The sequence below is a fragment of the Lampetra planeri genome, chromosome 18 (assembly GCF_965212315.1).
Source record: "Lampetra planeri chromosome 18, kcLamPlan1.2.h2, whole genome shotgun sequence".
Lineage (NCBI taxonomy): Eukaryota > Metazoa > Chordata > Hyperoartia > Petromyzontiformes > Petromyzontidae > Lampetra > Lampetra planeri.
Window position 1 is genome coordinate 2,333,321 of NC_136124.1, and position 25,969 is coordinate 2,359,289.

Below are 25,969 nucleotides of genomic sequence, written 5' to 3' on the forward strand. Positions count from 1 at the left end.
GTACCGTTCCGGCCTTCGTAGGTGCTCGCTAACAGAACTTGCCCCGAAAGTCTGTGCAGGCTATACGCGGGGAGCTGTGACTTTGTCTTTGTTACATGCCCGAGAGAGACTTGGCCGGGAAGTGTCGTGGCGAGAGAAGGGGATGGAGGACGAAGGAAGGGGCGTGTGGGGTGGGGGAGGAGAGTTGTGGGGTGTGCAAGGGAGAGAGAGAGAATTGACTTAAGGGCGCCCCACCTGTGCTGAAACAAGCCGTGCAAGTCAGAGGCCCAAGCGAGTTGTTTGGGGTCCCCACCCACTCCACCCGACTTCAATCGTCTGTGACGTAGCGGAGTTTGTGTGTGTGTGGGGGTGGTGGTGGTGGAGACTGCAACCCAGCCACTGCTCTCTCTCTCTCCCGTGTGTGTGTTGTTGCTGTACCGTGGTCGTCTCCTCTCAGGCAGCAGCAGCAGCGGCAGCAGCAGCAGCAGCGGCAGCAGCGTCGTCGGCTTCTTCGTCTCAGTTTTGGCAGCGCCCGAGGATTTAAGGAGAGAGAGGAGGAGGAGGGGGGGCCCTGCTCGGCTCGGCTCGCGAGAGGGGAAACGAAACGCGCCAGAAGCCGAGGGTCGACGGATTTCGCCCTCCCGCCGTCACTTTTGCCCGAGAGCCATGGTCCAGAGCTAGGGGTGGGGGAGTCCAGAGAGCTTGGGCGGCGGCGGCGGAGAGAGGAGGAGGAGGAAGAAGAAGATCGTCTGGTCGTGTTGAAGTTGACGGGGAGGCGCTGCTGCTGCTGTCGTCAGGTGAGGCTCGGGGTTGACGGGTGACAACTTTCCTCCACGTTGTCCACAATGAGCTCGCTTCTCGTGGCTCACCCGAGTAGATTGGACGCGACTCTGTACTCAATGAGAACAATACTCGGCAATGGGCCAAAGTCGAAGACTTGTTTACGGTTTAAATATTGACTGAAACATTTCGTGACTGCAGGAATTCGTATCCTTGGTTCTTTCGGAAAAGTCACGGAGATAGAAAATAAAAATATTAAAATAAAAGTTGAAAAGTCTAAATATAAATAATAAATTTAAAATAATAAATTATGTTTTATTGTATTATTAGTATTTTCTATCTACGTGACTTTACTGAAAGAACCAAGAATATTTGTTTTCCCTCTTAGGGCATTTCATTTCCTTTCCTTCCTACACTTTCTGTCCGTTGAGTGTTGAGTGCCGCGCCATCGATCTCATTGGTTGTTCATTATTCACTGAACTCGCTTTAAAGTGTCACTCTCACAGACCTATATACACACACGCGCGCATGCACACGTTGTAAACCGTCGCGTTTGTACAAGCCGCCTGCCGTTGTTGGGAGAGATCTGTTTCTTCAGCTTGTTTAACGGAGAGGTTCGCTTGTAAATGTGGCCGCTAGTAAAAGCAGCTGGCATGTTGCGGATTTCGCGTTTTGAGGCCGTACATAAATGACGTCACGCACCTGGGGGAAGGGGGTCAGACATTTGTGACGATGTGTGACGAGGGGGGGGGTTTGAGAAATGTGACGTTACATCAAAATGCGCAACTTTAAATGAATAAAGACAAACACGTTCTACTTAATTAAATAGACTTTTTTAATAAATGTTTTCTCCTACAACATCAGAGTGAAGCGCCACATTAAATACGCACTACAATGACAATCATTTAAAGCGATTTGAAGCATGTTTTATTTTTTTTGGGGGGGCAGAGCTTTGTGACGTCATATTTTAGGGGGGGGGTCTGACTTTTTGTGACGCCGTGTGACGAGGGAGGGGGGGTCAAAAATCGTCCAAAATCGCGTGACGTAATTTATGGACGGCCCCTTTCCTGAAGAAGCTCCCAGCACGGGGAACGAAACGTCGGACACTGCGCCGACGACCTGAGAACGCATCGGAGAGATGGCGTGTGAAGGGGTGCATCAGAGACACGGAACAATTTAAATGATGCAGTACCACAAGGGGCATCTGTGCTCACTTCTCTAAACGCCAGCGCGGCACCTTACCAAATGTAGCGGATATTACGTTTTTTGTTGTCAAGGAAAATACAAATTTTTTTGATTTTTATACAGTGTTTGCTTTATCCCCAAAATTGCGTTCTGTTCCATGACGGGCCGTTTTGCCCTTTGGCATCAAGTTTAATAGAGCGGTACCACCTGTGCTTAAATTCCATACACCACCTACGCGCGCATTGCCACAGGTAAGACGTGAGTGCGTAAAGTATTCATGCGTTAGTTGTCCGGACAAAAAATTCTGGGTTAATTAAGGTCCCTTCACCTGTTGGCTATATTCCATCGCCTCAGCATTACTTAAGTGGGGAAAAACCAATCCTTTCAGAGAACTGAAGCTATTAGCTGTATAGTGTGGACGAGTACGGTAGGCTGTCCTCTGGAGGGGCCCTCTCGAGCTCTCTGAGTGGAGGGACTTCTGCCAGCAGTGGCCATGAGTAAAGCGATTTTAGGGATGCACTTTTACACTTCTCATACACACGGTGTCAATGTATGTATGTTGAACTTCTTTCGCACTGTACATATACAACCGCGCTAATCGGCGGTGCGGGCAAAGGACAACAAACTAAACACAAACCGCAGTTCTAAAGAAATTAGTTTTACACTACATGGCTTAAAAGTGCATAGCTCCAGTGGCTTCATAATATGCGAAGGAAGAGCATTCCAGACGGCCGCAGAAGCGCATCTGAAAGTGCACGATGCAGGGACCGTCTTTGTTCGTTGGCTGAGCCAAAAGTCGCTGCGAGACCAGATCGGCAAGATATTATGGTTCACTGTCGAGATATTGTCAGAATTAAATCATTGTGATCTGACAACGGTTTGAGTTGGGTTCAACAACACCACGCACACTCACTTGGTGGTATGAGGGTTTTATTGTAATTTTTTTGTCATCACTGGAAACATCCACATATCCGCTATGATGTTGGGGACACATAATATTGAGACCTCAGAGGCCCGGGTGTTTGCAAACATCTCAATTGTGATTGTTTCAAATTATATTTTTTTCATATGCTGTTTAAGACCCCTGAAGCTTTTCAGTAAATAAAAAAACCCTTAAGTATACAATACTTGTATAAGGAATAGGTTGCCAAACGTTAACAATGTTTTTCAAACCTCTGTTTACCATTCATTAATAATGAATTGTACCTCCATGGACACTGCTATATTTTTGAGTGGCATCCCATCACATGTTTTGCCTTTTTCCAGGACCACTGGTGTGACCCCCACATACAAATAAAAATACCCATAATCTTCAAAACTTAACTTCGCCTTGGATATATTTGACTGCACAGTACAGTATTATAATCACCTTTTTCACCAAACCAACAAACAATGCCATAGAAAGTATAAACAGACGTAAGTTAATCGACACTTTCGTGGGTAAATAGAGGATTGTTAGTTATACAGATTTGTAATATTGATGCAGTAATTTTAGCTGTTACGGTCCCACCTGATGACGGAGACTTGTGTTGCCTCCGAAACGTCGTGATTTATTATTTTATTTCCATTATTACTTTCATTAACTTTTAATTGTAATGTTTTACCTACGTGACTTTACCGAAAAAACCTAAGAGTATGAATCCTTGCAGTCACGAAAGCTTCAAATCTAGAATTTGTAATACATATTCAACTGCACGTTATAGGCTATGCAATTGCATTCAAACTGTGGCTGGTAAATAATAATAATGTGTAAAGCACAAGTTATTGGCGGGGGGTTCGGTTTCAACTGTGAAGGGGAATTCTTCCTGCGTTCTTCTTGCTTGCACATTCTTTGCGTACCCACGAGTCTCCGCACGTCGGCCTCGCTGTTGCTGCTCTTTGCCCGAGCAGGCGCCTGACCCAATCGTTTCTCATCCTCGGCATTGCCCCAGGGGTCAAACGTCGATCTCATTTTTGGTTAAATCATGTCCGTTTTGCTCGCTCGACAGCATCAAAGCGAAGGAGCCTAGAGTCGTCAGGGTGGTCGTCATACGTGTGCCTGACACAATGGATGTTTACTTTTAAGAGATGAGCGTAACAAGAATTAATTCATCGTTCTCATCATCATCATCACAAGCCATGGTCACTTCCCTGCTGAATGAAGGCCACACCAAGCAATATCTCGCGATCCTGCGAATTAATAATCCATCTAGTACCTGCTCACATACCGAGTTCTTTGCTCCGTCTCCTAGATTAATGTCCCCTCGGACGCATTTGTAGTTTCTTAAATGTGTAATTAAATAGATAATCCGTAGCTTATATTGAATGTTGGTATATATGTTCTTAGGTACATACTCGGCATTTAACAATGTACCCCTACACCACCCCTTGCAATCAAATTAATTGTATAGATTCCGGTGCAAAATAAGTTAAACATACATACGGTTAGATTCAAGAATATGTTTCTTTTTATTATTGTGAATGTAGCAGCCTCCAGTGGCAGTAGGCATCACGTGAATCCATTACATACAAGGCATACACATCTAGTCAAGCATGTCGCATGATTCTATGCATGTATTGTGCACGCTAGGACCAGTTTTAATTGATAAATCAATGCATTGTTACATGCCTGGTATATACAACGTGAAGTGGAGCTCTTGTGCAGCGGTTTCATGCTGCACTTCAAAACTGGCAACCTAAGTTCGATTCGTGGCCAAGGCTGACATCAGTAGCGGGTACAATCTTCATCATTCCTCGGTACCCGTGAACCTCCACCAACATGCACCTACTAGCATGTTGAAGTGTGGTAAATAAATGCTCCCCATGACTGAAATCGTATGGGGTAGGCCTTCCTCCCGGAGTGGGTTGATGAAGGGCTGAAAGCTATTATTATCATAGGAAGGAGGGCAGTGTTGTTGGTTAGTTAAAAATAAAATCGTTTGGTGAGATCATATCCTGTTTAAAATGAAACAAAACATTTTGCCCAATAACTTGTGTTAAGATTTCCCCATCCAGTTTTTTGCGAATTCCATTTGAGATGTATTTCAACTTGGCATTTTATCTTCAGTTTTTTCTTGGTTCACTGTGTTGTACCCTCATCTGTTTTAAGAAATGCTAATGCTGTTGCTATCTTTAGCCATGTGACAATGTGTTCATTGATGTCACAATGTAAAGCGCTGTATTTTGAAGATAACATAGTTGTTTTCGAAGATAACATATGAATTAGCAGGGGGTTGTGGTGGCTCATTAGGTAGGACTTGGAACACTCCACTATGAAACTGGTAACCTAAGTTCCATTGCGGGCCACGGTCAACATCAATTGTGAGTGATAACTGGTCCTGGGCCAACCCCTGCACCAACCAGCACTGACCAGTGTCGTGAAGAATAGGAAAACACATTCCTGCGGAGGGAGCTGGTAGGAACGTTGGGTTGCTCGGTCAATGGCCTGCAGGGTCAACGGCGGCGTGGTGTATTCCGCAAATATGCCCGACTGTGAGGGCGGGCACAAGCCGGCGTGAGTAGGTTAAACGTTGAGTTTTATAAGGGCACCACGGGGTGACCAGCCCCTCCCCACCCTCCCCACCCTCCCCACCCAGCCCTTCCCTACACGACGGACACAATAATCCCCTGTGGGCTGGTGTAACCAGGAGGTTCCTACCAGTAACAACTGCCATGACTCGCACTATCTGGAGACATCTTCATCCAGCGGTGGGTTTACAAACTGCTATAAAAAAAAAATATATGAATGAGCACATTGTCCTTCCCACCCCCTCACCTCCGATTAGCACGGCTGGCTACGCACGGTGCAAAGCAAGTTCTACATACATACAGCACATACATGTTTGTTGGTGGATAGCATGATTTTTAAGTTGGGATAAGTAGCCATGGGGCCCTGTATTTGGTAGCCAAGGGGGTTCATGAAGGCGAGAGGGGGGTGGGTAAAGAATATGCCCTCTGTCCTGACGTTGAGTGAAAAACTTCCCCAAATGCCCCCTAAACTGTATTCCCACACCCATGCACGTAGTGTGTGTGCATCGTACAGTATTTCGGTAGGTAGAAACGGTAAACTGGAACTCAATTGGAAGAAGTTACTGAAAGTACTCCTAATAGATGTAAATGAAACTTGCTCGTTGATAGAATGTATCGCGTTTGTATAGTCCAGTTCCTATAGAGTTGTGAGTTTGCTTTGGCATTGACTTTCACAGCAATGTACATAAGTATCCTGAACATCTTTCACACCGTACGTAACCAACCATGCTCATCGGAGGTACGGTGGGAAGGACATCAAACTTAACACAAAAAGCAGTTCTAACGAAATGAGTTTTAAATCTAGATTTAAAAGTGCCATAGCTCCATTGGCTTCCTAATATCGGAAGCAAGAGCGTTCCAGACGGCCACAGGAACGCAAAACTGACAGCTTTCAGTAAGAGCAGCGGCGAGGCGATCATCGCTGCTCTTGACACGAGACAACCACATCGTTTACACGTTAAACGCGTCTGGCGTTCTTAGCCCCACGTCACTGGAATGATTTAACATTTGGTCTTTTACCCTTTAACCCCTTATAAGCAGCCCTAATAATGTATGGAGGAGCGTCACGAGGGAGGTGGTCTGCACGAGGGTTATTGGCACTTTACGAGGCATAATCGACTCTTTTTTGCGGATTCTTTTCCATGATAAAATCTCTTGGTGGGCGGTTAATGTGTGACTGTTAAATCTCGTCGTGTTGACTCTGGCCCCACCAATGAGACATGTGTGTGTGTGCACGCGCTCGTTGCATACCTTGACATTGTGGAACGTCAATAAACCATGGAAACCACATTTTCGGGAGTGAGCCATTGTCAGGGCAAATGTGGGTGGCGGAACTTGTCTTGGTTGCGATGCAGCTCTGAAAGCCAGACGCAAGTGGTAGCCATAATTAATATCCGTTTTGCAGTCGTGTGACTTCATTTTCCAAGAGGCGATTGAAATGCACTTCAGCTGAAACGTAACAAGTCGGCGCAGAACTACGTCGCTAAATAAAACTGCTCGTGAACAACTAGAAAACGTATTCTTTGGGTCTTTCGGTAAAGCCACGTAGATATAAAAAATAATAACAATATCACGACTAATCTACTGCTGGATGTGTGTATGTATGTTGAACTTGTTTTGCACCGTACTTAGCCAACAGTGCTTATCGGAGGTATGGGAAAGATTTCCGGATGAAGACTTCTTCCTCATACCGTGTCAGTCATGGTTGCTGTGTGGCCATTCGCACCTCCATTTAGCACGGTTGCCTATGTATGGCGCAAAAGAAGTTCAACATGCATACATTCTTCACCACGTTAGCCACAGTGCGGGTTGGTGGTTGGTGAACACAGGGTCCCAGGACCGGTTCAGACAACCCTCGCCATTGTAAAGTACAAGAGAAGAACTCTTCATCTGCAGTGATGTGATGAGCCACTATTGCAGATCGTATTATCCACAAGTTTGCGCCTCTTTGCGGCAGAAAAACCACGAGTATTAGGAAGCCGCTTTGCGATGCATTATGGGTAAATTTGCAGATACTAGGAAGTAATAAGGCTTCAGGAAATAGGACTTTTTGCGGCCCCATTGCCGCGGACAAGAGGACTTATATGTAGGTTGGACTTCTTTTGTACCATACATAGCCAACCGCCCTAATAAGAGGTGCAGGGGAAGGACAACAAACTAAACGTGAAAAGCAGTTCGAAAGAAATTAGTTTTCAATCTATGTTTAAAAGAGCTTAGCTCCAGTGCGATCCTAATATCGGGAGGAAAAGCATTCCTAACGGCCACAGAAGCGCACACGAGACAGTGATCGTCTTTGCTCAACTGTTAGCCCAAAAGTCGGTGCGAGGATGACCGGAGTTCGCGTAATGGTTTATGCACCTCGGCGAGATCAACAAGGTACTGTGGTTCACTTGTGAGAAGCACTTGTGTATGTATTGAGTGCGACCTATTACCTATATCCCGAGTTACGGGTTATAGGTCCGCGTATGGTCGAACTGTCATGACCGACACAGCCCTGCGGTAGATGGGCACAGGGCTATAAAGTGTAAAACATTTTTATTTTATATTCTTCAAAGAAAGCCCCAGTTCCAGCGATTCAATCTGTGAGTCATGCAACCTGGTATTAGGACTTAGGTGTTGAACTTGCTGTTATGGCTAAACATTACCAGTAAATTTTAGTGACTCATGATGGTATCTCTAGATGCTATCTTTAACTTCGTAGCTGGAACGTGTGTAAGGTGACATTGGTGACGAGAACGTATTCTTATTGTTATGAAAACCAGCCCAAGCTGAAATGGGCTGCTTGCAATGTTGTTTTGCTATTATTTCTATCTTTCTGCTCGCATGCCACGAATTCTGACGTTGGTTTTCTTGTTCCACAAAAGGACCGTAACATACGGAGTGGAACATGTTCATGTGAGGACATAGCATCTGCTACTTTTGTTATTCGTGCCCCCAAACGATCCTTGGGACATCCTAGTAACTTCTGCAGGCGTCAAGAATCAACAATTAATATGGATCCTTCGGTTCACGATGCATGCATGGAACTGTGTATGTAAGAATCGATTCTTTACGATTTGTACGTGGTCTACGTAATGGGTTCCTGATTCCTCTAGCCACTAGAGGCCGACAGATTTACCACAGTGTTTCAAAAACTGATTCTTTAATCGATACGTACACTTGAATGATGACAATTTATTGGACCGCAAGGGAAGACAATTGTTACACCCCTGTTATGTGAGGCTGGATTCTTCCTGTTACCTGAAAATGTCTTCAAATAATGGGAGTGACCTGGAAGCAGTGGCACATTCATCCCGTAATCCACATTTCTCCACCGAGGATTCGCCCTTAAGTGGTCTTCTGGAAGAGCTCAATTCCTATTATCCGAGGCTTTGCGCAGATAAGCAGTCAACCCTGATGTGGCAGAAAAACATCCTTTTTTTCTGTGTTTATTTGCATTTCAACACACGTGTCGGCGTGGGAGTAATTTCTGCGGATGAAAACAGATACTGAAATGGGTCCTCCAATACTGTGCCCTGCCATCGCCACTGGTAATAGGTGTTTCCGCAGTGTTCATTTTCTTAAACCATGAAAACCAACTCCGTTGAGCGATGTATTAAGCTCACTTGCAAAGAGCGATAGTCCACGTTCTGGATTCTACGAGCATTGTGTGAGTTTTTCAGTCTTATTTTTAGTTTTCCGTTGAAGATTTTGCCTAACACTGCCGCGCACACAATGGCTTGCTCTTATATAGAAATATATACAAATACAACATGGGCTATTTTACTTCTACAACTTCACAGAGAGGACGGCCCACACAAAGGTCATGTTTACGCCGCACATTATTGTACTGTGTGGCATTAGGGTGGCTGAGATAGGGATTATTACAGTGGTTATCCAGACTGGTGAGCCGAAGGATTGGAGGTGAGTGCTTTGTCGCATCGGTGTTCCGACGCGGCACGTATTCAAATGGGCCTGCTAAAGCACTCCTTTTTTGACTTGTAAAAAAACTTTCGTGGAGTTCATGGCGTTGCCCCAAACACGACCGTGTGCCAGAATATATGACCCTTGAAGTGTTGGTCAGCAACTTTTAGTGCTATCTCCGTCTGCGTTTTGTGGAAATCACGGGTGGCACCCTTAACATCCATGACTCAACCAGATGGACCAGCGAGAGCGAGAGCTGTGTTCACCGACACTCTAACGGGGGTGGGGGGGGGACACCCTCGTCATAGCGTGGGCATGACAGCTCATAGGCGTTCATCGCAGTAAGAAGGTTAAGGTTACATAGCCCTGCAATTACCTGTTAACGCACCACTGCTGGCAGCTCTGGAAGCAGCTTCGAGAGAGAGAGCACTCATCTAGAAGGATCGTTGGCCTACTCTTCAACATTGGCCAGATATCCCACCACAGGCAATCCTGCTGTGGCGTAGCCCATTTATACTGCCGGGTGGACTCAAGAAACTTGTTCATTATTTCAACGCTCAAAGATCGGACCTCCGGATTGCAAGGCCATGTGCTGATCATGGCACCATGGCAGATCTTTCGTAGCATTGCAGTACAGTATTTGACTTGTGGCGGTTTGTATTCGGAACTTGATTTTCTAGGAGACACACCCTTACACATACTGTAACACACAGTGTGTAGTGCCCTGTGGTTTGTGTGGTAGGTGTGTATCATGCGTGCATTTGTGGGTGATTCATACCACTACAGAATATTAACAAAACATGTCCAGGTGTACTCCGTACTATCGGACAGAAAGTTTGCAAAGTTAATTTTAGGTCGCAAACTATAGGCCCAGAGTAAGCATTGGGTAAAGCACATTGTTGATGTTCAGTGTTTTACTGTAGAGAGTTTCGTATTTATATTGTTGAGGAAGGACCTGGTAGTGGTCTAGCTTGTATAATGTTTTGTTACTCTAAATACTCTCACCGCTGTACTCTATAGATGAGCTCGCTTTCGGGTCCCTTGCGCAGAGTTTCTGCCAGCGGTGGCATGAACAGGACATTTTAGAGCCTCACCTTTACCATGTTTAACTTTTTGGTGGTCCAGATGTCTTGTGACCCCAATTAATTGACCATGAAAATGTTTTTTTCCTTTGCAAATTCATTACTGTTTGAATTAAACCTTACTTAAAAAAAAAATATGTACTCTTTGAGAATTAAATGGGTGGTCACAAGACATCTGGACCAGCCCTGTATAATAACGTGAGTATAAACAGAACAGGACTCTCTACTCGAGGTTTAATGATTCACCCCACTTGTTAGTCATTGAATTGTAACAATTGCAGGATGGTAATCGAATTCATGAATTGATTTTATTTTACATGCAGGTGAAAAGCATCGGCTTTAAGTGGCTGGTGGGGTTGTGTGGACTCATGGCTTACACCAAATTAATAAAAAAAGCATGAATTCCTAAACGTTCGATTATATGCATGTATTGTGTGAGCATGTGAATTGATTTTAATCGAATAAACTATTGAATTGGTACATTCCTAATAATTACTGTAATGTATTTGGGAGGATATTGGGCAGTTCGGTGATTCTGAATGTTGCTTTTATTTAAACAGAAGTGTACAATACGTATGTGTTGCCTTACAATATTAGTATTACTCTGACATTTGTTTAATATTATGCTCCGATGTGCAGTGTGCATGGGCTTAAGTCAATATTCGAGTTGAGAAAAATCGTCTTTCGTGAAAAGCAATGCACAAAGCACAGTACAGCCCTGTCTAAAAATGTCAGCCCATCGCATTAGTCTGCAGATGTTCCTATCCTTCGTGACAAGTGTGTGCGCATCTCACCATGGTTTGAACAAGACAAGCAACGTCGAGTTTGCTACAATTCCCATTCATGACGCCACATTTCACCGTAGAAGTCCTTTGGTCAGTCCACTGCTAGATGAGGGTCTTCCGACACTGTGTGGGTTGTGGGGCGTTATCTTCAACCATACTTCACCACGCTGGTCAGTGTGCGCTGGTGAAGGTGGGAAGCACATATGTGTAAGCATAGCGAGCACGGAACAACAATAGATGTTGCTGTGCTGCCCTCATCGCCCCACAGCAGCAACGTGGCGGTTGTCAGTTGAAGCGCTATCCACGATCAAGCCTGCTTATAGTTCGAGATCTGATGAGATCAGGTGATATGGCCACACGTGAGGACACGTTTTGGATCTGTTGACAAGACGGGAGGCAGACCTAACCTGAGGAGTTCATAATTCCTTCTGTTGAACTTTCCTAGATATAAAGAAGTTTTGGTGAACGAGCGTTTTCAGTGGCTGTGCCCCTATTCTCTAGAACAATATTGCCACAAAACTTGGTCTGCAGCCGTTACCTGCCTAGCTGCCAATGTATAAAGAATTAGACGAACTATTATTTGCCTGTTAGCGGCCACTTTTTGTGTTTTGTTTACACTGTTTTTTGTGGATGCTGTGTTTTTTAATTTTTCACTAAAATGCCACCGTGTTTGAGGCTGTATCTGCATTATAATTACTATGGCAGATCAAAATTAGTATTTCTTTTAGATACAGCGTGGTATTTTATGATAACCTATATTTAACTTCATTTTTCTTAATAAAAACTTTTTTTTATTGCGATTACGATTTGCTAGCAATTTGTTTATTTCTCTTATCTGTTATTGTTTTTATTATCGATTTATTTGACCGTGACTTGTTGCATTTGTCGGAGAAGCGACCGTGTTGTTTTTGTTAATGAAACCCGATTTAAGAGATTTTTGGCTCACAGGGTACTTCAAAATAAACTGAATTGATCGCGAGTGCCCAGAAAATAAATAAAGTAGCAGCCGTGGTTTGTAGATATATTCCCAATGGCACCAGGCGTCCAAACTGGGTGACTCAACCTCACAGCCATAAATATGGATGTGGAGCGATGACTCGTTTCCCCAGGTGCAATACAGATCCGTCTTATCTTAGCTAGGGACATGACCTTCATGTTCTCAAACATAACCAGGCTGGGGTGGTAACTAGTGTCTTCAGAAGATAGTAATGAATTACATTTTGCGACATTCGCATATACAGAGACTCCTCTACTTACGAACATTCGACTTACGAACTTTCAGAGATACGAACAAATCTGTCTGTGTGTCCAGTTGCCCGTTCGGACCGAGAGTCGTAAGTTTAACCGCTGCGCAATAGATGGCGGTGGTGGCGGTGGTGGCGGCATCTACATCTGCAGAACATGAAGAATCAGTGGCATCTATAGGAGATTATTCAACTTGTAGAGCCATTTCCCGTGTTTAGTGTACATTCTGTACAACACGTTTGGAATCGACAGGAGTAAAGTTGGACTTCCGAACAAATTCTGCATTGTGTATCACACAAAACCCCTGAGCATATTTTACAGCTGTTCAGCCTTAATGTATTTCACATTGCCAAAGCATGTTGACTGCTGTAAAAAAAAGTATGTTTACAACTCTCATTGACAAGAGTAAAGGATTTGTCGGCCAAGCCATCCACCCAAACCACGAATTTGGAGATATCCTGATATTCAATTAAGAGAAACAGATTTAATTTCAATTGACAGGGTTATAAGTAACAATATGATTCTGTCATGGAGATCACAATCGTCATGGAAATCGTGAATTCAGGTATGGTCTGTAAATGGGAATTGCTGTTGAAACACATTAGATTAGGTAGCCAGTGGCCAACTGGTGTCTCCTGAGCCACACGAGTTTCTTTAATAATAATGAATGTCTTCCGTGCTGTGCCGAAAACTGTCAATATATAAACTTGGTTCTTTGCAGAACTCACGGGTACTGTTTGGCTCTTGGTCTGTTACAGGTTGGCCACGCCTGGATTAGGTGCTTCCAGGGTCATACAGTGGGAAAAATATCAGCCATGGCTACCACGAGCAATCTGCCCATAGAACTACAGATAGTATAAAACGCAGAGAGGGAGGGGTACGGAGAGAGAGTAATGGAGATGCAGAGAGAGAGATACACAGATACCAGCAGACATCCTAATAGACACACACATGCAGCAAAACGGTAATGCATATAAAGACATGGCGATACACACATGGTGATACATGTAGAGAGACAGATACACATGCACACACACAGATACAGAGATGCACATATGGAGACACGAAAAAGAAGCACAGCGATTTATTCATTATTAAATGCCATGCGTTGGGCAAAGGTGGGGTGGAGGGTGTGCCACCCCATCTGAGTCTGTGACCTTGAAAGGGATTTCCGGCTTTTTTCCTGCCTTACCTTGTTCGAGAATTTCGCTAAAACTGATGGTGACAAAATCGACAAAATCGTCCTTTGCTGGTACAGGTGCCGTGTTGCACCACAAAGCGTTCCTGTGGTCAAGGTTTAACTTGAATCATGTAATACGTGATACCGAACACTGCTATTATTTTTTTCAAATCTGTCAGATTTTCACATTCTCAGCTGACACCAAGAAAAAAATGTGTAGCTCAAAAGTTAAGCGGGTTGTTGAGATTTGACGGTTACATCGTTATAAGTTTGATGTGAGCTGATTTAATAATTCATGGTTAGATGTGAGACATCCGTACAAGATGCAATTGTGGTCATTGGTATTCGGTATTAAGATACAGCAGTAGCATTTAATTTGTTTATAGTAGCTAGGCAGCGGCGGTGTACACATTGAGTCATGTTTAAATAAAAAAGTTGCTTCTTGCTAAACTTTATAATTGAACACGGAGATGGCATCACGCACAAGGCCCTACATTTATGCATGAGCGTACGAAGCATACATCTCAGAATGATGTAAGCCTCGCCTATTTCTTTTCATTTCAGAGTTGAGCGTGAATATCTCCGCAAAATATTAACGAGTCTCTCTGTGGCTGAAAAGACTGTAATATGTAACAGCATTTGGCATGCTTCAAAGTGCATGAATGTAACAATGATTAACATCCTGTATACTTGTATGCCATTGCCATTATCAATGTTGCTATCTGCAATGTTCTGTCAGGTGGTAATTTAGTGGCGACAGAGTTTACAGCTTTGACCTATGACCTTTGTATGTTGCGTTCGAATGACATATCTCCATTTTATTTTCTTGAGAAAAATAAATCTAGATTCATTTTTTTATGGTCAAACTATTGGGGGAAAACAAGGGCTTTACCAACTCTTCGACTGAAGCCGTAGGACAGTACTTTAACTTCAATTGAGTGGATAATGGAAACCACGCTTTGATTTGGATGTGGTTTTACCGGTGGTGTTTTAACAGCGCAGTTGACTTGAACAAAGGTTAGTTTTTGTTTGGAGCGTTACAGCTCAAATCTTTGGACATTTACCTCAAGTGATATTTGGCCGATAGTCGTTTCACTTCTACACTGATTGACTTTTGTGTTTGAAAATGCAGCAGGATTTCCGTAAAATGCCACACAACCGAATTAACAAGTTGATTCCAACTATTTACGGTGACCAAATCTATCAAATGGCCTCTACAAGTCCAGGCATGGTGATCATACAGTGCAAGACATGTCATCGGCTGTGAAATAGATAATGCTGTTGGCGGATAAGCAATTTCACGAATGAGAATTGCTCTTATCCTATTATCCGTGAAAATAACTACTTATCTTAAAAAATAATAATACGTGAATAAATGAAAACTAAACTTTTTTTTCTTTTAAGGCCCACTGAGTTACATAGCTCTTTTTCAGAAGCTACCTGACCACAAATGATAGCTCAACGAAGTGGCTTATCGTGTGGAAATTTATAGCAGTCAAATACTCTCAACGCATGTTGATTCTAAATGTGGGGGGGGGGGGGAGGGAAACCGGAAAAACCCGGAGAAAAATCAACGCGACCACGGGGAGAACATGCAAACTCCAAATATACAGGGTCGGGATGGAACCCGCGATCTCCTGTATATCAGGTGAAATAGTTAACATCTCGCCACCGGGGCACCCCAATGCGGACAGGAAGGCGAACTTGTCGTGTAACTGCTCTTATGTACAAATATTTGCGGATAATAGGAGGGGTTTAGCACCACTGGAAACCACTTCTCAGTGACTCCCCTTTTCCGTATGAAATGCACACAATGGGATTGTTTTGAATGCACGTGGTGACCACCGCTGCATGAATCCTCTTATCTGCAGAAAAATATGAATAATAGGGAGAATCCATCCAATTCAGAATTACGAATAAAGGGTCACACAGAAAGCACCGGGCATTACACAGCAAAAAAAAAGCTCTCCAAAATCCTGATTAAACACAAGATCCAGGTCCGATTCAATACAGTACATAAAATCCGTGATCTGGTACCGTCTGTAAAAGATGTGGTTCCAGACATACAGTACCCTGGTGTCTACAAACTAAGTTGCCTCTGTGGTAGCAGTTACATTGGGGAAACCAAACGACATGTCTCGGACCGCATCCGTGAACATAAAGCTGACCTGAAACACGGTAGGACAAACACCTCAGCCGTGGCAGATCACTGTTACAACTCAGTGGGCTCACATGACATTGACTTCTCCAAGACAGAGGTTCTCTGCAAGCCATCTGGCTATCATGAGAGATTCGTTCATGAGGCGATCCACATATACAAACACAGAGACAATTTTAACCGAGAAGATGGATTCTGGCTTAGCAATCATTGGAAGGACGTAATAAACCATTTCGATACACATTAGGGTGGGTAGAATAATACATAGTGTTATGTTGAAATGTATAAGGTTTATAGTAATACAGTATATAATTTAATGTTGGGTTTATCTATGGCAGTATATAGTACGGTATATGCTCGTGTGATGTAAGAGAATAAAGTTTAGATGGAAGCATATTATATAATTTTTTACGACGTAGAATTGTAATGTATTACTTGCTGTTAGTAACTCAGCTTATTGTAGAGTATAGTAAGTATACTGATGGTGCTATGCAGTTTATACTTTAGTTTTTTATGTAGTTTATACTTTAGTTTTCTACGTGGTTGTTTAGTAACTGCAGCTACATATCATTAACATTCCTTTCCTTTGTTAATGCTACTCCCTGCACCCCCCCTTGGTGCTGTTGATCCTGCATAATGCATGGGCATAATATGCCTTTGAAACCCCCCCCCCCGCCCACCTCCTACGCATTTTCCATGAATATGCTAAATTCCTCTTCATATGCACATTATTTTTTGTTAAGGCGCTCTTCCACCTCCAACCCAGTTTATATATAAGCTCCTAGCTTGGTAGTGTCTCATTCTTCACCTGAAGACGGCTGCTTGCGTTGTAGCCGAAACGTCGTGAGAATTATTTCATTTTATTTTTATTATTTTATTACTTCCCTTCTACGTGACTTTACCGAAAGAACCAAGAAGACAGCACTTGATGTTGAGTTTCCATGTCCAGTTCCGTATACGCCTGCTCATACGTTAAAGTTAATCGACAGCCCGTTTCGAATCCACTGCTGGAGGATGGCATCACCACACGCTATTGCAGCGATGGGGGTTGTTCCACCAATTCACCAATGCGGGTTGGTGAAGGGGAGCGCTGAACCAACTCGGATTTCACTCGTCACTGACGTTATCCGTGGCTGGACATGCAAGCCAGCTCGCGGGGTTCATCATGCGATGCTTGAACCACGGCACCGCCACTCCACCCACACCAGTGATTCCCTCCCCACTTTAGCAGTTTAGACTTTTGATGTCATTGGATTGGCATGCTGGACGTTTAAAAAAACAAAAACCTCTGGAACACTTGTTGGACTTTTTTCGTACGTGAATAGTAAATTGAAGCTTAAGGAGCTGAAAGGAGTCTGGGCACTGAGATAATGAAGATGAAGAGCAGCGAAAGGGAAGACGTCATCAATTGACAACGTGCAGGACAAGACATCGAGCAGAGAGATGTAAGACCAGGTGAATGCAGCGATAAGACGCAGAACCAGACGTGTAAAGCAAACAAAGTTCTGGTTACACGATGCATCACTCTGCTGGTTAGCCGGTCTCTGATATTCTGATGTACAGTGATCCCTCGTTTATCGCGGTTAATGGGGACCGGAACCCCTCGCGATAGGTGAAAATCCGCGAAGTAGGATTGGCCCCCTAGGAATTTCCGTATATGTGTGTGTGGGTACCAGAATGTTTAAAACATGTATATTTATACTTTATATATATATTTTATTTAAATCTATTTAATTATAAAACCTTAATATTATACATTCACTCTCTCTCTCTCTCATACGATACGTATTATGGTGTTCTACACTCACCAATGACAGTAGTATCTTGAGACTTGACTCCAGTAATGACGACGACGACGACAATGACGATGACAATGACGACGATGACAGACCTGTGCAGTTCCATGAATGTGATGATGAATGGTGATGATGATGGTGTTACTGCACAGGTATAATGAGGCCTTTAAATCAGTTTGAAAAATCCGCGATGCACTGAGGCCGCGAAACTTGAACCGCGAAGTGGCGAGGGATTACTGTATCTGTTTAAAGCCATTCCTCTTGTATGCCATCTTCACTGCCGTGATGTGATCGGTTACACACTGGACTCGCACTCAGCAGGCCGCCACTTCAATTCGATCTCTCGGTATGGCAGTTGGAATGATCACAGAGTTCCTAAACCCCCTCCCGCCTCTCTTCCCCCAGCAGTATAAATGGGTTCACCAGTCAGTCGATTGGAAGGTCGTGTGTGGTGGGGTAAAGTGTGGGTACTACCACCTCTTCACAGTTGTCTAGCCAACGTGGAAGAGTAGGCCAAATGCTTTCTAGAAGATATATTTTAGAGCGCCCTCCGATATCGTTCCCCCGCACGTCCGATTAGCATGGTTGGCTATGTACGTTGCGAAAAAGTTGAACAAACATACATACATTCTCCCTCTAGTTGAGACCCTTCTGCCACCAGGGCCGCACCTTAACCTTTAAGTTTGATTATTTTGGTTTATGTTTGGGATGTTAGGCAGCCTGTCTTCATACATAAAACCTTTTTTGGTTCGTGTTGTCACTTGTTTATCCAGGTCACGTGAGTAAAATAGCTTTGTGTTGCCTGAATGGGTTCTCGCTTCCTAAGATCATCATCATAATAATCATCAGCCATAACCTCTCCACTGCTGGATGAAGGCCTCCTTACGATCTCATGGTCTTGCAATGTAACGATGTATCTCCCGCCTGCATACGAGCTGATGTCATCCTCTTGGGTGTGTTCCCTCCCCTGGCTTCCACTCCGTGTGGTTGCTCTCTGTCCTGCCCCAAGCCATGTACATGTTTTCCATCAGTCGTTATAATGTCACTAATTTGCGTATACAGGCAGACCTTGCCGGTTATGTTCCTGGAATATTCTGGTTTTGGACAAATAATTTACCTAATCGGAAACATGGGGTTGCATTCCTGGGTCCGAAATGATAATCCCCTCACTATTTGTTTAACTAATTCTACAAGGTTTTCTGCCCTTGTTCTTGCTGACTCGCTCTCCATTTCTTGTTTGTGTGTGTGTACACTTTATTTTTCAATTTAAGCTCAACACAAAACCCCCGTCTCCATTATTATTATTATTATTTTCACACACCGTGCCACTCACACCCAATGCTCGCCAACTGACGCTGTCCCTTCAATGTCAATGATTCGCCATCTAGGCATCCGTCATCTAGGCATCCGTCTAACGTGCTCAACGACCGGACGACGAGATGCATGCGGCGTTGTGTGAACATTTGCGTTGTGCGGCTGCGCGTGGAGAGTGTGATACATTGTCACACAAAAAACCTTTATATATAAATAAATCGTTCTCACAGTCGATTGATTCACAGATTCCTCCGGATGCATCCCTCTCTCACGGCACGACTTTTCAACGCTGACATGAGAATATTAGCAGCGTCAAATCGCGTACAGCCGAAACATCCATCACCCCCCTCCACTCCCCGGAAAACGGACCTCATTAGGTGAACCGTGTGTAGCCGAAACACGCGTTCTGTAAAGACACGTTGGGCAAGGTTTTCCTGTATTATGCAATCCATGTGTTGCTCTTCCTGTCTCTCAGTGTCATTGAAAGCATCCACCTCTCCAAGCCTAGTTTTAGGGTCAGATCGCGTAAGTAAAACAAAACGTGCAAGTGACAATATCTACACGATCTGACCCTGAAAGCAATTTTGAAGAGGTGCATGCTTTAAATGACATCGAGAGATAGGAATAAATTACGAATGCATTTTTTTAATCAATAGAGGAAGAACTGCAGTGTATACACAGTATCTAAATTAACAGGTATTTCCATTTCTCAAGTAATAACGTGTTAATTACTGCAATTATGATCTACGTAATGTAAGACGCTAATGAGTTAATACGACAAATGTCCATGTCATAGGAGTTGTATGGATATTCAGGAGGTAAACATTTTGGTGTTACCCACGCAGCTGAGCAATGCAGTAAACCAACAATGCAGAACATTATTCTCCTGGATGCCGTCATTCTGATAAATGATCAATGATCCAGGACTCACCGTATTCAGGTTCAGAATATGTATTTATATTGGAGGAATCCGATGAGTTCTAAAAGCTCTTTTTCACAGATGTACAGTCGGGGTGGGTCAGAACGTTACAAAAACAAACGATACAAAAATAGCATTGGGGTCCAAAGTATAGGAATGGTAAGCAATTCACACGAAAAACATTGTTTTATTTTACTAGGTAAAGCCCACTGAACAGATTATTTTTTCAGAAGCGACCTGGCCACAAATGATAACTCAACGAAGTGGTTTATCATGTGGAAATTGAGAGTAGGCAAATCATCTAAATAATCCGAACGCATCTGATTATAGCCCTCTTATCGCCCTTGTTTTGCTACTGTCCTGATTAATGTTCCCTCAAATTTCACTCTTTGATTCCTCCACCCATGTAGAAGATTCGGTCTGCCAAACATTGACCGCTTCGTTTCATCCATACCTTGCTCGACCACCACACGGCAGGTCACAACATTTCTCTTTCTGCTCCTTTCTTCGCACTGATAGCTAGACTTTGTAAAATCAATCGCATCGTCTCCTTCCCCAAGTCGTTATGTCAGGCCAGATTTAACAAGGTGAGAGAATTTGTTACAACCAAACAAACACACGTCCACTTACACCTGGAGTGCTCACAGCCAGATGTGAGTGGCAATTTCACCCAATACGAGACATTATATTTAATTACACTGGTCAACAAAAAAAACACACTTTTTTCTGGCCTGGACTTTTGCAGCTGTTTTAGACTAATTTAAGGGTGCTGATTCCAAATCTGATCTCAGATTTGCTCTATCACATCTCATTTTTATGCTATCGGCATACCCCATTTTCATTGATTTTACCCGAAATTGACTCTGTCACTTATGATTGCAAGTTGTTGCGAGTCAGTGACTGCTTTAGTGTTAAAATATGGTGCTGTATTTTTAGGATAGTGTGTTTATAATATCATTTTATGTAGATATCCACATTTATTTAATATTTTTCTTCTGCAGTTTTAATTGAAAATGCTATATTTGATGTCTCAAAAACCTGATGTGATAGACAAAAACTGATGCCAGATTTGGAATCAGCACCCCAAAATTACCTTAAAACCGTTGGAATACCTTATGCCAGAAAAGTGTGTTGACTAGTGTTATCTCAAGCGAGAATCTAGAAAATAAACCCATAAGTGCTGTCAGCCACATTAAGTATTCTGATGCCAGCATAATGGCCTTTTAGAGTCACCCAAACACCTCTGCTGTGTGGTAATTATTTTATAAAAATACCAGACTGACCTGATAGACTGTTTCGTAGTGTTGTATCCCTTTGCTCGAGTACATCTGCCGTAAGTGAGGCAAGTCAACTTGACAGACTGCGAGTGTCGCAACTTTGGTGTGCTCCCTAATCTACTGCTGTAGGATGTGCTATACAGTTGGTTTTTCCTCGAGATGTGGAATGAGACAAATTGTTCCTGGATACCATTCGGCACCTGCGTACTGAGTTAAGATGGTGGCAAGATGTTAACTCCCTCGCCTGGTATACAGGAGGGCTTGGGTTCGATCCCGATCCTGACGCCTGTTGTATATTTGGAGTTTGAATGTCTCTCTCCCCGTGGTCGCGTGGATTTTTCTCCAGGTCCTCCGGTTGATTCCTCCACGTTAAAAAAACACATGTGTTTAGAGTATTTGGCTGCTATAAATTTCCACGCGATAAGCCACTTTATTGGGCCGTCTTTTGTGGCCAGGTCGCTTCCGAAAAAGAGCTTTATAGCTCAGTGGGCTTTACCTGGAAAAATAAAAAAACATAGTTTCGTCACATACACCCCCTGATGCAGTGCTCCGTTGAGGATATTCCATGATAAAGTGCAAAGTAGACCTTGTGAATACCATTGCAGGTCTAACCTAGTTTATCGCCCGTAATAGTTAAACGTTTCCCCAACGTTTGTTTGAAGTATCCAGATAGAAAACACAAAGCAATCTCGCCCTTGATCTCTCCAAACAACCCACCACGGCTAAGTGGTGAACATTTATTTCTCAGTTAAGAAAGGCTCAAGCAGCAATTCATTGACTCTCAACTGTTTTTAATTAGAAGGTAAAAAGGTACTACTCTGCGTTTATTGTACATGAATGCCCTGAGCAAAAAGAGTTATTTTTAGGGCTGGATGGGTTTTTACAGGCTTTATTTTGTCAGTAACTACGTGTTATTTTGAAACCATTTTGCTTCCAGGACGATAATCCCAAAGCTTTTAATGAGAGCTGTGTTTGAGGTAGACTTGATATAATACTATAGTTCGATGTAAGTTATTAAACATCTAGACTTTGTCCAATATTATCCAATACTGTACCCGGTGTATATAACTTTCCGCATTTGATTGCATTAGCTGTTTAGCTTAATTCAAGTGTGAGCACTACAAGCCCGCGCTGAAGGACAGATTGATATTAAATTAATAGCGAGCTACTGTGACGCTACGTGTTATGTTTAACGTGCAAACATTGAATGAATAAGCGTCCCATTGAAGATGCTGAGCCTGCCAAATCTTGGACATGACAAAATCGAGAATACGCGACGCCATATTTGTTTTACAACACTCAACTTGCTTGTCCAATAGAAGCAAACAGAGGCATCTATTTACAGTGCAACAATGCAGAACCCCACCGCAGTAATGTGTGTGCAGCGTGAAGTGAAGGAGCAAAGGTTAGATTGTGCAAAATGGACATGTTTCACGGCTTACAAAAGAACAACGTATTTTAGCCTGCGTAGGTTAATAATGTACCATTGTTTCTTGTCTGTGCTCCACATATGCGGTAGTTGTGTGCATGTTACAGCTGAGCGATTCTCAGCATCCCTAAGCCTCAAGCCGTGATTCAGTTCTTAGAATCAAATACAATTTCTAAAGGATCGTGATGGTGGTAGAATCGTGAGATTGTGCATTCATTTGTGAAGGGTAGATTCACGGGGACTTCGACCAACCGCGTGGAATTACCGTTGAGCTGCATTGCCAATTCCGAGTGCGAGGAATTGTCCTCACCATACCCCGATTCCATTGTGGTGTTTCAGGCAAGGGGGGAAGGCCCCGTGGGGTTGGGATGGCCCATTGGGGAGGCCAGCATGAGCACAGCCCTTACCTGTGCCACTGTGTGGCCAGAATGCGGATTAGCTAAGCCTAAAGACATAAAAATGTTTTACCAAGTAAGGCTCACCGAGCTATTTAGCTCTTTTTCAGAAGTGACCTGGCCACATGATAGCTCGACGAAGTGGCTTATCATGTGGTAATTTATAGCAGCCAAATACTCTGAACGAATGTTGATTCTAAATGTGGATGGAAAAACCGGAGGATCCGGTGAAAAATCCACACGACCATGGGGGAGAACACGTAAACTACAAATATACAACAGGCATCAGGGTCTGGATCAAACCCACAACCTCCTGTATACCAGGCGAGGTAGTCAACATCTTGCCACTGCTGCGGCCCGGTTGAATAACGTTACAGTGGGACTCCAGTTGCAACGACGCTCTAAGCGAAACTTCACAACATAAGATTCCCAATAGAATTCCAATAGAATCCCATTGCATTGCACGCATCTTCCATTACACAATCCCTTTGAAATTCCCATTGATTGGATTGTTTATTTTTACATGGGAATCATTCATAGAATGTTTGTTATTCCTACAAATATCATCTACGGTGGAATTATATAAACTGAATCTGATTCCTGCATCAATCTCCCAACTCCAAAAAACATTAATGTCATCATCCCTGAAGGTGACATTATAGTAGGGATGGCCAACCTTTTCGGCATGTCCTAGTTTTCGTTTTTTTCATTCACTTCATATGAAGTCCTGCACTGGAATGTGGCAGCGCATAAAATGCTGGGATGGAAGGTGACCCAACGATTGTTGCTGGCCAAAGGCTTCTCTTGGCACAGAAAAGGCACCCTGGCAGCTTTAGAATGCACGCGTGAACCACCTTGATGGAGAGATTTCTCAGATAGTACACATGCACATATGTGATGGACTGGACTCATACGAGTGCGCAATAACAAATGTTCTTACTTACTTGCATGTTATTTTTGTCGTTCCCTGGTTTCAGTCGTACAACGTTCAGGCCAGTTAATGTGGTGCTCCCACATTTCATTCTTCTGCCATTATGACGCACAGTTTTATTTGTTGGGGATTTCGGTGCAAATGTGTGCTCAAGGTAAAATGAATTGTCTTGGTAATAGTTCCTCCACTAATTAATATTTCAACTCTTGTTTACCATATTACAACTTTGAATGGTGCTGTTGGCGCCTTGGCATTTGGGCCTGTGCTCAACAACTGTGATTTGGGAAATAAATAATAATCAAAAGCAGATAATTATCCGTCCGTCTCCACCACAGGTAATCACGTTTTGTGCAGTGTTATGTTGCCATGCCATGGAGCATAACAGATGTTTACTGCAGCCTATTGAACTACATGAGCAGAATAGACTCTCAGTGCTCTGTCATGTGTAGGCCATGCTCACTTAAAGTCAAGTGTACATTTCACAGTGAGCTAACACTGGCTTTCAGTTTCAAACAGCCAGCTCAAATATCTAACTGTATACAGGACTCTGTGCAGTTTCATAATTTACGTGTATTGAGTACAAACATCGCTTTCGTCACTCCACTGCTCGATGAGGTGTCTCACTGTCGAGGATATTTAACCCTACTTTGCCACGCTCGTCAGACCAAGTATATTTTCTTTAGCCAGGTGAGAACTCAACAGACCAGGTGAGTCTCATTTGTCAGTCACCTGGGTCACAAAAATGAGAAAAGCAAAACAAATGAGGCACATCAACAAAGCAACTCGCAATTTGATCTAAAACAGCTGTGTCGCGTAAGAAATCGAAAATGTTGGTACAAATGTAAATCATTGTTCAATAATAAATTCCCTGTAGCGCAAGTTGGCTCGGGCAGATTCATGCAGGATGGTGAAGCAGAGGTAAAAATACATTGGAGGATAGCACAGTACAATGTTATTCTACTGCACTACCCTCTGCTGCTCACAACATTAGCCCCCCCCCATAGCAGCTTAAAACACCGTCTTTGTGCGTGTGTAGGCAACATACTGTAAAGGTACAGCCCCGCAATTGCTTCATCGCGCCACTGCTAACTGAAGCGCTTCCATTCGAGGGAGCTCTAGAGAGGCCCTCTTGAGGGTATTTGACCTCTTCTTCCACGATGGCCAGACATGTCGAAAGGGTTGGCAGCACCCACAATTTACCCCACCACATGTCACATGCCCATCGACGAACTGTCGTGTAACTCGTACCGCTGTGCGGAAACAGGCGGGGGGAAGGGGGAGGGCTTAAAAAACCAAAAGCGTGTGCCCATCTTTTGAAACGGCCATGTCCGAGAGATGGAATCGAACCGGCGACCTCTGGATTTGCAGGTCCGGCGTGCTAACCATCACACCACAGGCAGCGTCCCTAGCATTCTATATGTGGGCAACATTTATTTTTCGCGAGGTGCCCTTTGAAGACGAGATTGTGGGGAAATGGTTCTTGACCATGTCAGCGTGGGGCGACGCTTTGAAAAGGCGGCCAAGCCTGCCGTGACTGCGGGCAGATGCTGGAGCACTGCAAAGGTCAGAGATCTGTGGGCACGATTGGTTGGTCGGCGCTGGCAGAGAACGAACACGATTTAAAATATATATACGCGCGCCCGGGTTCCACGGAGGTTGAGAGAGGTGTGCAGAGAGACCCCCTCCCCCCTTCATCCTGCTGAGTACAAAGCCTCTTGTGAAACAGCCGTTTTGACCCGGGTCCGGCCTGTCATGTCGAGCTCTGACGTCTTTGTTCGATTGCAAAATCAATGCCCCCTCTGGCCGGTCAGGCGGGAGCTTAACAAAAATAGCCTCGTACGGAGTCTCGAGATGATAGGCGTGAATTTGCGTGACTTGTGTCGTACAGAAATCTAAAATATGCAAAGAATGTCTTCTCTTTTGCTATCTATCGTGTGGGATCTTTCAAGGAACGAAACATGTATGGTTCATAATACTACCTTGTCCCAAACACACGTCACGTATTGTTTGGTATGTGGCACCGTCTTTTCATGTTTTGTTATCTGTTTGTGTAATCACCGGGTGGCTAAGGATGTAAAAAGTGAACATCACCGCTTATACATTA

At 43.7% G+C, this 25,969-nt stretch overlaps 1 protein-coding gene across 1 annotated transcript in view; it reads left to right on the top strand.

The window, feature by feature from the left end:
• Positions 1-246: 246 nt before the first annotated feature.
• The window catches only part of LOC144723482 (uncharacterized), an 84,442-nt gene continuing 58,719 nt past the window's right edge, over positions 247-25,969 (top strand). Inside the window, exon 1 of the mRNA XM_078602273.1 lies at positions 247-776. The gene's annotated coding sequence lies outside the window, so the exon portion shown is untranslated. The remainder of the gene's footprint in view (positions 777-25,969) is intronic.